We start from the raw sequence: 12,985 nt of genomic DNA, 5'->3' as shown, positions 1-12,985 counted from the left end.
GTCATCTGGAGACCAACAGGCACAAAGGGGAGGTCTTGTGGCTTTCTCACTGGGATGACGCTGTTGACATTGAGCAATTCATCTGAACTCCAGTTACATTGGCAAAACAATAGATAACAGCTCAGGGGGGAGGGCAGGCATTAGCAATTTCTGGTGATTCTCTCATTCCAGTTCCTTCTTTGCTGGCAGCAGATAAAATCTTACCTCCTTGCACTTACTGTAAGAAGAGAAAAACAGCTCCTTAAATCAGCACAGCTGAGACAGAAAGGTAGCATATGCCTCAGGTATCTACTTCTGCATGAGTGTAACTTTCATTAATTTCATGGTGTATCTGGGAGCAGGATATGACCACATGAATGTAGAAATATGACCTGAAAGACAGAATAATGTCAACTATCATGTGATTGAATGGTGAGGCCCTGCAGTATTAAGGGCCCTCAGCCAGTTATAACTCAAGTGAAACTCTGTGAGCACAAAACAGTAATACCCAGCCCTGAAAAAATGAGTGTTGTCTCCATGCATTTGCATGATACATATTCCTTTGTCGCAATGACGTAACTAGCTGTACATTGCTATATGAGATCATTTCTTAGTAAATAAAGTTGGATAATCTATGTAATCCCTCAGCAGAGTAAAAGCAGAACAGAATGGCAATGAGAACCTGAGTTTAGCATAGCCTAAAATCACACCCACTTGTCTGCTTATTGCAGATGTACAAATCTCAGCTCCCTGCAAGTGTAGAAGGAAAAAAGCTGTGCTTGAAAACTGCTCTCGTGGCTGAGATGTTTGTTCCAGTACTGATGGCTTCCAATAATAAAACTTTAATTTCATATCAAACCTTTCTTGTTTTTTGGGGGGTTAAATATAACTTTAAAGGAAGGTGATATATTTTTCTCCCTTCCCTTTGCGTTGTCCTTTGAAATATTTAGGAAAAATTACTGTGGTTCTGTCTACTCTGGACTATTCTGAACTGACTTTGTAAGTAGTTAGAGATAGCTCTGGTAAGGTAGCATATCCCACCGTACATTGCCCCAGGCACTGCTCGTTCCACACTATGTGCATGTTCTCTGGACTCTGTCCCCGGCGAAGCACTATGGGAAAGCTGTGCAGGTGTTCCCACTAGGAAGTGGCTACAAACGTGAATAGGCAGCGTAGTCGGGGTGGACGCACAAACCTGGTAACTCCTGGTCATGTTAGGAAAAAGCTACTGTGTGGGTACAAGTTAGCCACGTTTGTTGCAACCAGGTCAGCTGTGGGGTGTGTCACAGATTGGCTATCAAACCAGGGTTGTACTTGTAGCGTGGATGGAGTCTTAGACAATCAGGAGCTGCCCTCTCTGCAGCCTTTAGATGTGGTTAAAACGGACTTTCTGGCATTTAGTCACAGGCTATTTTTAGTTTGCCTTTGTTAGACACAGGGTTTGTACCTTCCATATGGATAACATGAAATGTGCAAAACCCAGACTGCACATTTCAATTAACTTAGTGTTTGCACCAGGCAGAATTACAATGTTGCACTTGATTGAAAATTCATGGAATCCTTGACGGGTGTTAGTTCCTGACCTGCAAGTCCTAGTATTTAACGTGAGCCAGGAAAAAGACCTTTTTGGCAGGAAAACTGCTGCTGCTCAGACTGTTAATGCATCTTAATCCTCCGCAGAAAATGAAATCACGTTGGACTTCTGCCAAACAATACAATGACTTTTCTCTGACTTCAGGGAGGAGTTCTTCTTAAGCAGCCTTTCTAACATGAAGTAAGATTTAAATAGCTAGGGCTTGATTCCGCTCTCACTTTACATCAGTTTTATACTGGTGTGACTTCAGTGGATTTACTCCAGATTTACAGAGGGAAGGGAGAGCTGAGTCACTGTTATTTAGTGTCTATGTTATGGTTCAGGCCCCACATTCTTTGTTGCTGACCCTGGGCTTTATGTTTGCAGATCAAAAGGACATTTTTCTCCCCTCCTGTTTGAGCTTTTTAACTTAATTACTTCTAATCTGCATCACTTGCTGGTCCATTGATAGCGCTGCTTGCAGGAAAAAATGTCTAAGCATCTAATTGCAAGCAGGGGTGCTGGAACAATTTGTATAGTGGGGGGCGCTGAGAGCCATTGATCCAAACTGTAAAGTTTGAGTATGATCAAAGCCACTTCAAGCCCGGGGGTGCTGCAGGACCCCCAGCACCCTAGTTCCAGCACCTATGTGTGCAAGGCAGAAGGCCTGCTGCAGTTGGTAAGGCACTAAAACCAGTCAGAGACATGCGGCTCATCACCATTACTTTGCTTGATTATTAGTAAAGTGAGCCTGATCCAGTCAAACACTCACTTCAGAAAGCACAACAGAAAGTATATGTTGGTCTGTGTTGTGGTTTTTAAGAAACAGCCTGTATTGGAGTGAGGAGAGGGGGAACTTGCCAGTGGTCTTTACAGCCTGGGACTTCCCTAAGGCTTTCTGGAGGACTCAGTGGGTATGTCTACACAGCAATTAGACACCCATGGCTGGTCTGTGCCAGCTGACTCAGGCTCATGGGGGCTCGGGCTAAGGGGCTGTTTAATTGTGGTGTAGACATTCAGGCTTGGGCTGGAGCCCGGTCTCTAGAACCCTGTGAGGTGATAGGGTCCCAGAGCCCAGGCTGCAGCCTAAGCCTGCACATCTACACTGCAATTAAACAGTCCTTTAGCCTGAGCCCCATGAGCCCAAATCAGCTGGCACGGGCCAACCACAAGTGTCTGATTGCAGTGTAGACATACCTAGTGGGACTGCAAGCGCTAATCCCATTTACAGGGTGTAGCTATATGCTCTCTCCAGTTCTACTTCCAATCCACAGACTGGTGCTGAATTTGGAGAGTCCAATGACTGCCACTCAAGGAACACAAAGACTGGGATTGTGGCAGTCCCCTCTGTGGTGTGGGAGGTGTGTGGAAAGCTTCTTGTGCCCTCTCCCCCTTGCCACAATCGGGCACTTGGTGGTTGTTCAGTGGGCTCCTAGTCTGGGGGAGCCAGGTGTATGTTTTATGACCTTCTGGCAAAAATACCAACTGTTTAGTTCAACCAAAAAGTCAACATTAACGTCACAGGCTGGAAACACCAAGCAGGGGGGAAATCTGTTTAGAGAAGGGATTACCCCTTAGGGAACTAGAGAATCTGCCGGTGGGTGTCAGACTGCCTAATAGCCTATGGGGTTGGACTCCACACGGGGCACTACACGAGGGAGAAAGCATTGATCTTTTAGGGCTATTTTTAGAGCCCTGAGTTTTTCGTAAAAGCAGAATAACACAAGATAAAACAATTCAACAGATAAAACAAAATGCCAATTGCAGGTGGACAGGCCAAACTTCACGACTGGTGTTTCAAGCCCATACACAAAGGTCACAGCGTCACTCAGGTTTGGCTAGGGGTGGGGCAGGTGACAACGAGTGGAATTTCACAGGGCTCTAGCTATTTTCTTCTGGAAGTTTCATTCTCACATGCTGTAGAAGAGAGGAAAGTGATAGGGAACAGTCAGCATGGATTCACCAAGGGCAAGTCATGCCTGACTAACCTAATTGCCTTCTATGATGAGATAACTGGCTCCATGGGTGAGGGAAAAGCAGTGGATGTGTTATTCCTTGACTTTAGCAAAGCTTTTGACACGGTATCCCACAGTATTCTTGCCAGCAAGTTAAAAAAGTATGAGCTGGATGAATGGACTATAAGGTGGATAGAAAGCTGGCTAGATTGTCGGGTTCAATGGGTAGTGATCAATGGCTCCATGTCTAGTTGGCAGCCAGTATCAAGCAGAGTGCCCTAAGGGTCAGTCCTGGGGCTAGTTTTGTTCAATATCTTTATTAATGATCTGGAGGGTGGCGTGGATTACACCCTCAGCAAGTTTGCAGATGACACTAAACTGGCAGGAGTGGTAGATACGCTGGAGGGTAGGGATAGGATACAGAGGGACTTAGACAAATTGGAGGATTGGGCCAAAAGAAATCTGATGAGGTTCAACAAGGACAAGTGCAGAGTCCTGCACTTAGGACGGAAGAATCCCATGCACCGCTACAGACTGGGGGCCGAATGGCTAGGCAGCAGTTCTGCAGAAAAGGACCTAGGGGTTACAGTGGACGAGAAGCTGGATATGAGTCAACAGTGTGCCCTTGTTGCCAAGAAGGCTAACGGCATTTTGGGATGTATATGTTGGGGCATTGCCAGCAGATAGAGGGACATGATCGTTCCCCTCTATTTGACATTGGTGAGGCCTCATCTGGAGCACTGTGTCCAGTTTTGGGCCCCACACTACAAGAAGGGTGTGGAAAAATTGGGAAAGAGTCCAGCGGAGGGCAGCAAAAATGATTAGGGGTCTGGAGCACATGATTTATGAGGAGAGGCTGAGGGAACTGGGATTATTTAGTCTGCAGAAGAGAAGAATGAGGGGGGATTTGATAGCTGCTTTCAACTACCTGAAATGGGGTTCCAAAGAGGATGGATCTAGACTATTCTCAGTGGTAGCAGATGACAGAACAAGGAGTAATGGTCTCAAGTTGCAATGGGGGAGGTCTAGGTTGGATATTAGGAAACACTATTTCACTAGGAGGGTGGTGAAGCACCGGAATGGGTTACCTAGGGAGGTGGTGGAGTCTCCATCCTTAGAGGTTTTTAAGGTCAGGCTTGACAAAGCCCTGGCTGGGATGATGTAGTTGATGATTGGTCCTGCTTTGAGCAGGGGGTTGGACTCGATGGCCTCCTGAGGTCCCTGATATTCTATGCTTCTTTGCGTCTCTTCTCCCCTCCGCCAACCAGCCTGAAGGCGTTGAAAAGGACGTGACCTAGAGTTGCCTCATCTGTACGGAGGGAAGGGGAGCTCTCCAAATTCTATACTTGTTGATTGGCTTTGGAGGAAAGGCACAAAAGGTGGGGTTTTCACTCTTTCCCTCAATACTACTTTGTACATTTCTGACCCATCCACTTTCACTGAGGTACTTCAGGTACTATATAGCTGGCATCTACTCGTGAGAGAAAGAATGATTCACAAATGATTAGGGCACCTCTCTCCTAGAACTTGGGAAACCAGCATTCACTCCCTGCTCTGTCATTGATTTCCTGAGTGACCTTGGGCCAATTGCTTAGTCTCACTGTCTCAGCTCCATTTCTTAGTTCTGTGTTACCTGCTCCTCTGCCCGATTTCTGGTCTCTGAGCACATCCCCCAAGGTGTTTGGGCCTCTTGCTTTCACCTCTCATGAAGTGGAATCCCGCCATTCTCCCATTCTCTTTGGCTGGGCCCAGGATTGCAGTACCCAGTGTACCAACCATGGTTATTCAGCAGATCTGACTGAGTTTGGCCACCAGCAACACTTCCCTTCAGCAGCTGTGACCAGTGGTAAACAAAACGACCCCACGCCTTTTTAAAACAAAGTATTGTTTAATCTTAATGGTAGGAACAAAGCATAATGAGAGGTTTTAATATGAAAGGTCTACACGCGTATATGTCTCACTTAAATGCTTAGGCCTTGCTGATTCCAGAGACCCCCACCTCTGGAGTCTGGGATTCAGTCTCCTCTCCTCCCCAACTGTTTCTTTCTCTCTCCCTTCTTAACTTCAGGGGCCATGCTTTTACTCACCACAAATTTCTTTGTTCTAGTTTCCCACCTGGATTCCACCTGTGCCCTTCCAGTCAAAGTCAGACCCAGCAGGATTGCAGGTAAAACTACAGAACAAAGGACACCTGCACTGTACCTTTAAATACTTTTAAATTGACCTATCTGAAGCTAGGGTCCTGCATAAATGCCATCAGCTCCTGCTGGAATGAACCCCTTGTGATCGTACAGCAAACACAGTCATCACCATGCAAACAGACAGAATACATGTACTACAGGCACTCCTCGACTTTACAGCACTTGTGTTACGACAAATGGCACTTACGACATTTGTAAATTGACATCCTGTTTCCGCTTTATGATGTTGGTTTCGACTTTATGGTGCTTGATTCAGCATTGTTCCTATGGGAAAATCAAGTTACGATGTTTCGACTTAAGACGCGTTTTTCAGGAACCAATTGTGTCGTAAGTCTGAGGACTGCCTGTATTTGTAAATAAAATTACAGACAGCTACCATGTAATCCACACACCCCGTCTTTACAGTGGAGATAACAGCACTTCCCTGCCTCCCAGGGCTATTGTGAGGGTAAATTATATTAAAGATTGTGAGGCACTCAGCTACTATGGTAATGGTGACCATATAAATACCTACGGTATCGTTTCTGGGCCATTTCAAACATGTCCTGTGCACTATGCAAACACACTTCATTGGTGTCTCCACTCAGAGCACAATTTTCAGTTCCACTCTTCCAATGGGGACTGAAAGTAGGGACAAGGCTACAGAGACATGCTGCAGCCAAGTGGGCAGACACAGGGGACTGTAGTGGATTCCAGCCAGGAAGAGTGGTCAGCATCATCCAGGCTGCTGTGGAGGTCCCGGAAGAGCACTTGGTAGTTGAAGGGTGTGACAAAATTCCTCCTCTGCCTTGATGGGTCCTGCGCTTACTGGCAGATTTGCTTGCCTCAGAGATTCACGGCAGCCCTGAGTTTGGCCACTTTTGCTAGTGGCTCAAACCTGCCGTTCGCTCAGCTAACCTCATCACTGGCCAGCCTGGGAAAAAGGAAGGAGAACAATCCCCGCAGTCTCTGCTGATCCACCATGTGGGTCAGGAAACAACCTAGAGACCTTCCTCTCTGGTGGAACCCACAGTCCAGGTCAACTCCTCCTGTGTCTGATCAGGAGTTGGGAGGTTTGGGGGGAACCTGGGCCTGCCCTCTACTCCGGGTTCCAGCCCAGGGCCCTGTGGACTGCAGCTGTCTAGAGCAGTGCTACTCAAAGTGGTGGTCCACGGACGGCTGCCGGTCCGCGAGCCATTGGCTGCCGGTCCGCGGCAAGTTTCCGGAAAGATAGAAAGAAATAATAGTATAATTTAAAAATCACACTGGAATTCCACCAAGAATAATTATCAGTCAATAAAGTCAACAATATTAAATAATATTATGTTTTCAGAAGCACATATTATAATATTGATAATTATGCCATAGTGCTACAGCATGTTTTGCTTGAGATGCGCGAGCGCACACTTATCCCACTCCTTCGCATATAAAGACCCTGCCCCACCGGCAGTTACCGTCGAGAAGTTGAATAAAGAGCATCATACGGATCTCTGCACATTTGTCATTTGGGACCCCGTCCGAACCCACTGATCTGAGAATGTAAGTACTAATAATATAAAATTTTAATAATGATTTTCTATCCTATTCTGCTGTATCCCTTACGAGGTAGATAGAGATGATTGAGCACCACACACCTATAGCCAAATAGACAGTCCTTGCTTCCTCCATATCCATATATTGTTTCATACATGCTCTCATTGTTCTTACTTACAGCCTTCCCCTCTTCTAGAATCAAATCTATGTGTTTCTGCCAGGAAGTTCTCGAAATTCCTTGCTTTCTCACTTCATATCTTTCAGACAGGTAAATCTTATTTTTGATGTTCATTATCCATTCTTTCCATATGTTCAAACCATCTTAACTTTCCAATTATTATCCTGTTTGCAATTTAATTTTAAAATGTATATCATCTTCTTATCCTAACATTACTTACCCTATTAATCAATGTTCTCCCGCACATATTTCTCAATAAAAGCATTCCCACTGCATTTATTCGGCTTTCATCCTAATATCATAAATTAAGTATATATCCAGGGTAATGGAATTTATCTTCATTATTTTTATGCCTAATTTACAGATGGAGAAGTGAGGCCCAATCAATATATTTATCAAGCAGAGACATCCGGTTGCTGAACACGCAAGTAATTCTGAATCAGATGATGGCAATGTAAATGAATGCGAAGTATTGTCAGCAAAAAGAATTTGTACTAGCTTTACTCAGAAATATGACTCCTCATACATTCAGTTCGGTTTTGTAGCCATGAATGATGGTGGAGTGCCAAAACCGCAGTGCGTTATTTGTGACGATGTGTTGGCTAATGACGCAATGAAGCCGTCAAAGCTCAAGAGGCATTTGAATACAAAACATAATTAAATTAGTTCAAAGCCGAAAGAGTTTTTTGAAAGAAAGCATGTTGATTTAAAAGGCTGTCAGAAACAGATCTCTGAAGTGTCACACATAAATACTTGTGCTTTGCGAGCTTCTTATAAAGTAGTGCTTCGCGTTGCTAAGGCTAAAAAGCCATCCACAATCGGTGAAACGCTAGTGATAGCCTGTTTTAAAGATGTCTGCATGGAAATGCTGGGTGAGCCGGCAGCAAAGAAAGTGGTTCAGGTGCAACTTTCAGATGACACTATAGCTCAATGAATTCACAATCTGGCTCACTATATGGAAGATCAGCTCACAGGACAGATTAAATTAGCAAAGTACTTTTCTTTGCAGCTTGATGAATGTACAGAGGGACCGGGGGAGGATTCAAACAGACAGCTAGCAATTACTTTCTTTTAAATGCATGCTTCTTCTTCGAAAAAGGGATTAGGGTCAGAGTCTTAGCAAGCACGAGTGCACGTCTGCATATAATGCTCTGTTTGTAACTGTGTCATGCCAGAACACTTTTTGAGTTTCATTGCTGCTCGCATTTCCCAAGCTGTCAGGTTTATAAATCCCAATGGCTGGGGTGGGCAAACAGAGCTCCTTGTGGGCAGCTACAGTTGGTTTCCTGGGCCTCTGTCGGGTTGTGGCATGCTGTCCAGGATGTCTGTGCAGTCCAGGGTGTGGGGAGGGAGGGAGCGGGGTTGGTTCCACAGCTGCTAAGAGTTTGCATCCTAGTTCAGCATCTTATGAATATTTGCCCAAATTTTCACCTACTCCTGGCTGGTGATGCTTAAAAAGTTTTCAAGCAATAAAAATTCTAGATGGTGGGTCAGATTCCAGGGCAGAGTTGACTTATAACAGCCTCTTCTAGTTCACTAGCCCCTTCCATTCACTGATATGCTGTTCAGTCACCAGATACTGAAAAAGTTCCTTTTCATAGAGATGGTATTCCTCAGCTGGCCTGGGACAGGAGTCCCTCCTTCCAGTCTGGCATCTCTGGAAGATTTGTCTTCTAAAGCTTGTCCTGACTGCAATAACATGAAAACCAAACTAGTAACAATTTTTAAAATAAAAAGAAAAGGAGTACTTGTGGCACCTTAGAGACTAACCAATTTATTTGAGCATGAGCTTTCGTGAGCTAGTGAGCTGTAGCTCACGAAAGCTCATGCTCAAATAAATTGGTTAGTCTCTAAGGTGCCACAAGTACTCCTTTTCTTTTTGCGAATACAGACTAACACGGCTGTTCCTCTGAAACCTGTCAATTTTTAAAATGTAATTCTTACCGTAATGTGTTTGGGCTGGCAATGTGACTGGCCAGAGCTTCTTAGCAGGCCAGTGAATAAAGAATGAATTAAAAAACCCCAAGATGATAAATATCAACCTATACCCTTACCATGATGCTGAATGTAAAAGGGAGGGGGGTCTTTCTTCCTTCCTTTTCTTTCCTCAGTATGCTCTTTCATTGCCTTAGGCCCTTCTACCTCAGATGGACTGAGGAATCCACCCAGGACTTTTGGGAAGTGTGTGCTCCCCATTGTATGAGAAGGAACAAGCTCAGGGACTAAATGCTACAGGACATTGTGGCCAAGGTAGATCAGCCGCAGTACCAGAGAAGGATGGAGGAGTAGAAGGCTCAGAGGGGGACAGCCCTACTGAAGGAGAGAATGGTGGCATGGTTCCTTGACCATGACTGGAGATTGAAGGAGGAGGACAGAAGACACAGCTGTTCAAGAGGCTGCTCAGATTCATGCCATCAGGCTGCAGGACCCAATCAATTTCACTCATAATTTTCTTCATCTTTGGGAAATTAGCCCTTTTGGAGCACCAAATATATGCATCAGCGGTTGGGACTATCCTCTGCCCACACTGAATGTAATCAGGTCACACTAACTGGTTCCTAGGCAACCACCAACTTCCAGTCCAGTGATCAATTCAATTATGTCACTGAAGTCCAGGCTTCGTGTCAAGATATTCTCTGGACATTAAGGCAAGGGCTTTCATTGTGGACTGCCCCATCGTTGAGCGGTCATAGCTCTTAATTCTGCTCATTCTGGAGAACGACAGTTATGCTTCAGTATTTGTAAACAGTAATGGGAGGTAAATGCAAAGAGCGATGTCTAGGTCTGGAAGAGTTGATTCCAGGTGAAGAGCCTTCTGCCGTTTTAAAAGGCAATTTACAATTTTCATTTGTTGTGAAAGAACAAAACTGTTCAAACTCAAGTTGCTTCAAGATCTCAAGGATATTTTGCAACCCAAGTGCAGAATGAATCTCAGAGTGGGGTACCGTGTTGAAATTGGTTAGGAAGCCCAAATCATTTATATAAACAAATATAAGCTTCCAGGTAATTTTGCAGGGACATTTGCAAATGATCACATATGAAATTAAAAGTTTCTACTCTAAACGTTTCTGCCCATCGCAGCTCCACATTTGGTGTATTGGATTCACATGCCTGCTGTTTATGTTTTGGGACTTGATGAGTTTCACTGTAGTAGGTTTGAGATACAATCGGTGTCTTTGACTTTGCAGGTGCTTCCATGTCATCAATCTGATCCCTCAGGTGCAATAAAACCAAAACCAAAAATCAGCCAGTGACTGCAGGAGTTGAACAGCAGAACCAGGCTTTGCTTTTTAAAGTGTGGAACTTATTGACTGAAATTGCTAGAGGATATGATTCCATTGCACTGAATAAATGCAGTTTCAAGACAGTCCATCTTGTCTCACAAGAACTGAGCTTCTGTTTGTGTAGCCCCATATTCAGCAATGTCTTTGCTGATTTTATCCAGAGCTTCTCGTATATTTAAACAATTGTGGCATCGGGCTTTTGTGGATTCAGGGGGCAGGTCCAACAGGTGCTAGACAGAGATTTCAGAAACAAAAGACAATTATTTTCATTTCCTTTAAGCCTCTCTGTAAGGATTACCCAGCAATGAGGCATGGAGTTGCTGGAGGAAGCTAAAAAAAAAGGTACGGCTTGCAGGTAGCACGTTAGTAACTACGGTTCAGAGGTTCAGAGAATGTGTAGCACAAGGAACATTAATCGGCCTAATCTGTGTCTGAAACCCGGCATACTTTCTTGACCTGTTGACAGCATTGTCATAGCTTATTTAGAGTACACAGCACATTCTCCGCAAGACTTTCACCAGAATGACAGTAAATGGGCACAAATTTCAGAAAACATTGGATGCGATTTCTGCTTTTGTTAACAAAATGAACAGCGCATGCCAGCTGATGAACATGAGAAACAGTGGGAATACTGTCAACTGAACAGTAATACTTGGCTGTATTGCTGATAGAACTTTCTTCCCCCTCAGTTGCAAAAACTCATTGCAGATAGTGGAGGAAATATATGATGGTTTTCCATGCGCAGCAATACTGAACTTCTGAACATGATTTGTGAGGAAGTTATCAGATTTGAAAATTAGCTATAAAACTCCCCAAATATTTCCATTATGAACAGATCCATTTTTTCCATCGTCCTCACAATGCAAGAACCTTCTTTCAGCAAGAAATATGATTACCTTCACAATTCACTTTAGCACCTCTCACCAGTACTGTGTCTCGTTTTGAAACTGATTAACTTGATAGCTCAGTATCAATACACTAAAAGAAAAGGAATACTTGTGGCACCTTAGAGACTAACCAATTTATTTGAGCATAAGCTTTCGTGAGCTACAGCTCACTTCATCGGATGCATACTGTGGAAAGTGTAGAAGATCTTTTTATACACACAAAACATGAAAAAATACCTCCTCCCAGCCCACTCTCCTGCTGATAATAGCTTATCTAAAGTGATCACTCTCCTTACAATGTGTATGATAATCAAGGTGGGCCATTTCCAGCACAAATCCAGGGTTTAACAAGAATGTCTGGGGGGGGGGGGGTAGGAAAAAACAAGGGGAAATAGGTTACCTTGCATAATGACTTAGCCACTCCCAGTCTCTATTCAAGCCTAAGTTAATTGTATCCAATTTGCAAATAAATTCCAATTCAGCAGTCTCTCGCTGGAGTCTGGATTTGAAGTTTTTCTGTCATAATATCGCAACTTTCATGTCTGTAATCGCATGACCAGAGAGATTGAAGTGTTCTCCAACTGGTTTTTGAATGTTATAATTCTTGATATCTGATGGAGAGTGGGTTTATGTGTGTGTGGGGGGGGGTGTGAGAAAACCTGGATTTGTGCTGGAAATGGCCCAGCTTGATTATCATACACATTGTAAGGAGAGTGATCACTTTAGATAAGCTATTACCAGCAGGAGAGTGGGGTGGGAGGAGGTATTGTTTCATGCTTTGTGTGTATATAAAAAGATCTACACTTTCCACAGTATGCATCCGATGAAGTGAGCTGTAGCTCATGAAAGCTTATGCTCAAATAAATTGGTTAGTATCTGAGGTGCCACAAGTACTCCTTTTCTTTTTGCAAATACAGACTAACACGGCTGTTACTCTGAAATCTATCAATACACTGATTAACTTATCACACATTAATAAAAGTGATCAGTGCTACTCTTATACTTTTTAATTCAAACAGTAATCTCATCACTAAATCCACCACACGCGTCGTGTTTGTCTGAAAAAGCTTGCCCCTGAAACAGAACACAGCACCAGTTGAAGTTGAGTACAGCAACCATTCCCAGAAAAGTGACTGTTTCTCTGTCAACTGACTTCTGAGTGAAAATAACTTTGAAAATAACCACGCATGTGTTTGTACTGCCATTCAGATGTTTTGAAATCTGCACTGTGACTTTGGCAAAGGGAAGGGCCCCGATCAACCTGTACTTTTAGACATTATAATCGATTACCTGCCATTCAGATAGATGTAACAATAAAGATGATAAAGGTGATTGTGAAACAATATCTTATATGATGAGCTTACTAATATCCATCACAGTCTCGGATATCTGTAGCTGGAGGGGCAAGGGGGCTTT

The 12,985-nt window shown here is 43.9% G+C and overlaps 1 long non-coding RNA gene across 4 annotated transcripts in view; it reads left to right on the top strand.

Annotated features, from left to right (window-relative positions):
• Positions 1-10,766, top strand: part of LOC140897276 (uncharacterized) — a 64,761-nt gene extending 53,995 nt beyond the window's left edge. For 2 of the 4 annotated variants that reach the window (XR_012154697.1, XR_012154694.1), the window contains 4 exons: positions 5,615-5,674; positions 7,056-7,226; positions 7,401-7,488; positions 7,763-8,100. This is a non-coding gene — a long non-coding RNA (uncharacterized lncRNA). Of the gene's footprint in view, positions 1-5,614; positions 5,675-7,055; positions 7,227-7,400; positions 7,489-7,762; positions 8,101-9,530 lie in introns of those variants that run through there. The other 2 variants (XR_012154695.1, XR_012154696.1) reach the window with 2 other exon arrangements.
• The last annotated feature ends 2,219 nt before the right edge of the window (positions 10,767-12,985 follow it).

Source organism: Lepidochelys kempii, chromosome 1, assembly GCF_965140265.1.
Source record: "Lepidochelys kempii isolate rLepKem1 chromosome 1, rLepKem1.hap2, whole genome shotgun sequence".
NCBI lineage: Eukaryota > Metazoa > Chordata > Testudines > Cheloniidae > Lepidochelys > Lepidochelys kempii.
This window is presented reverse-complemented; position numbering and strand designations above follow the sequence as displayed.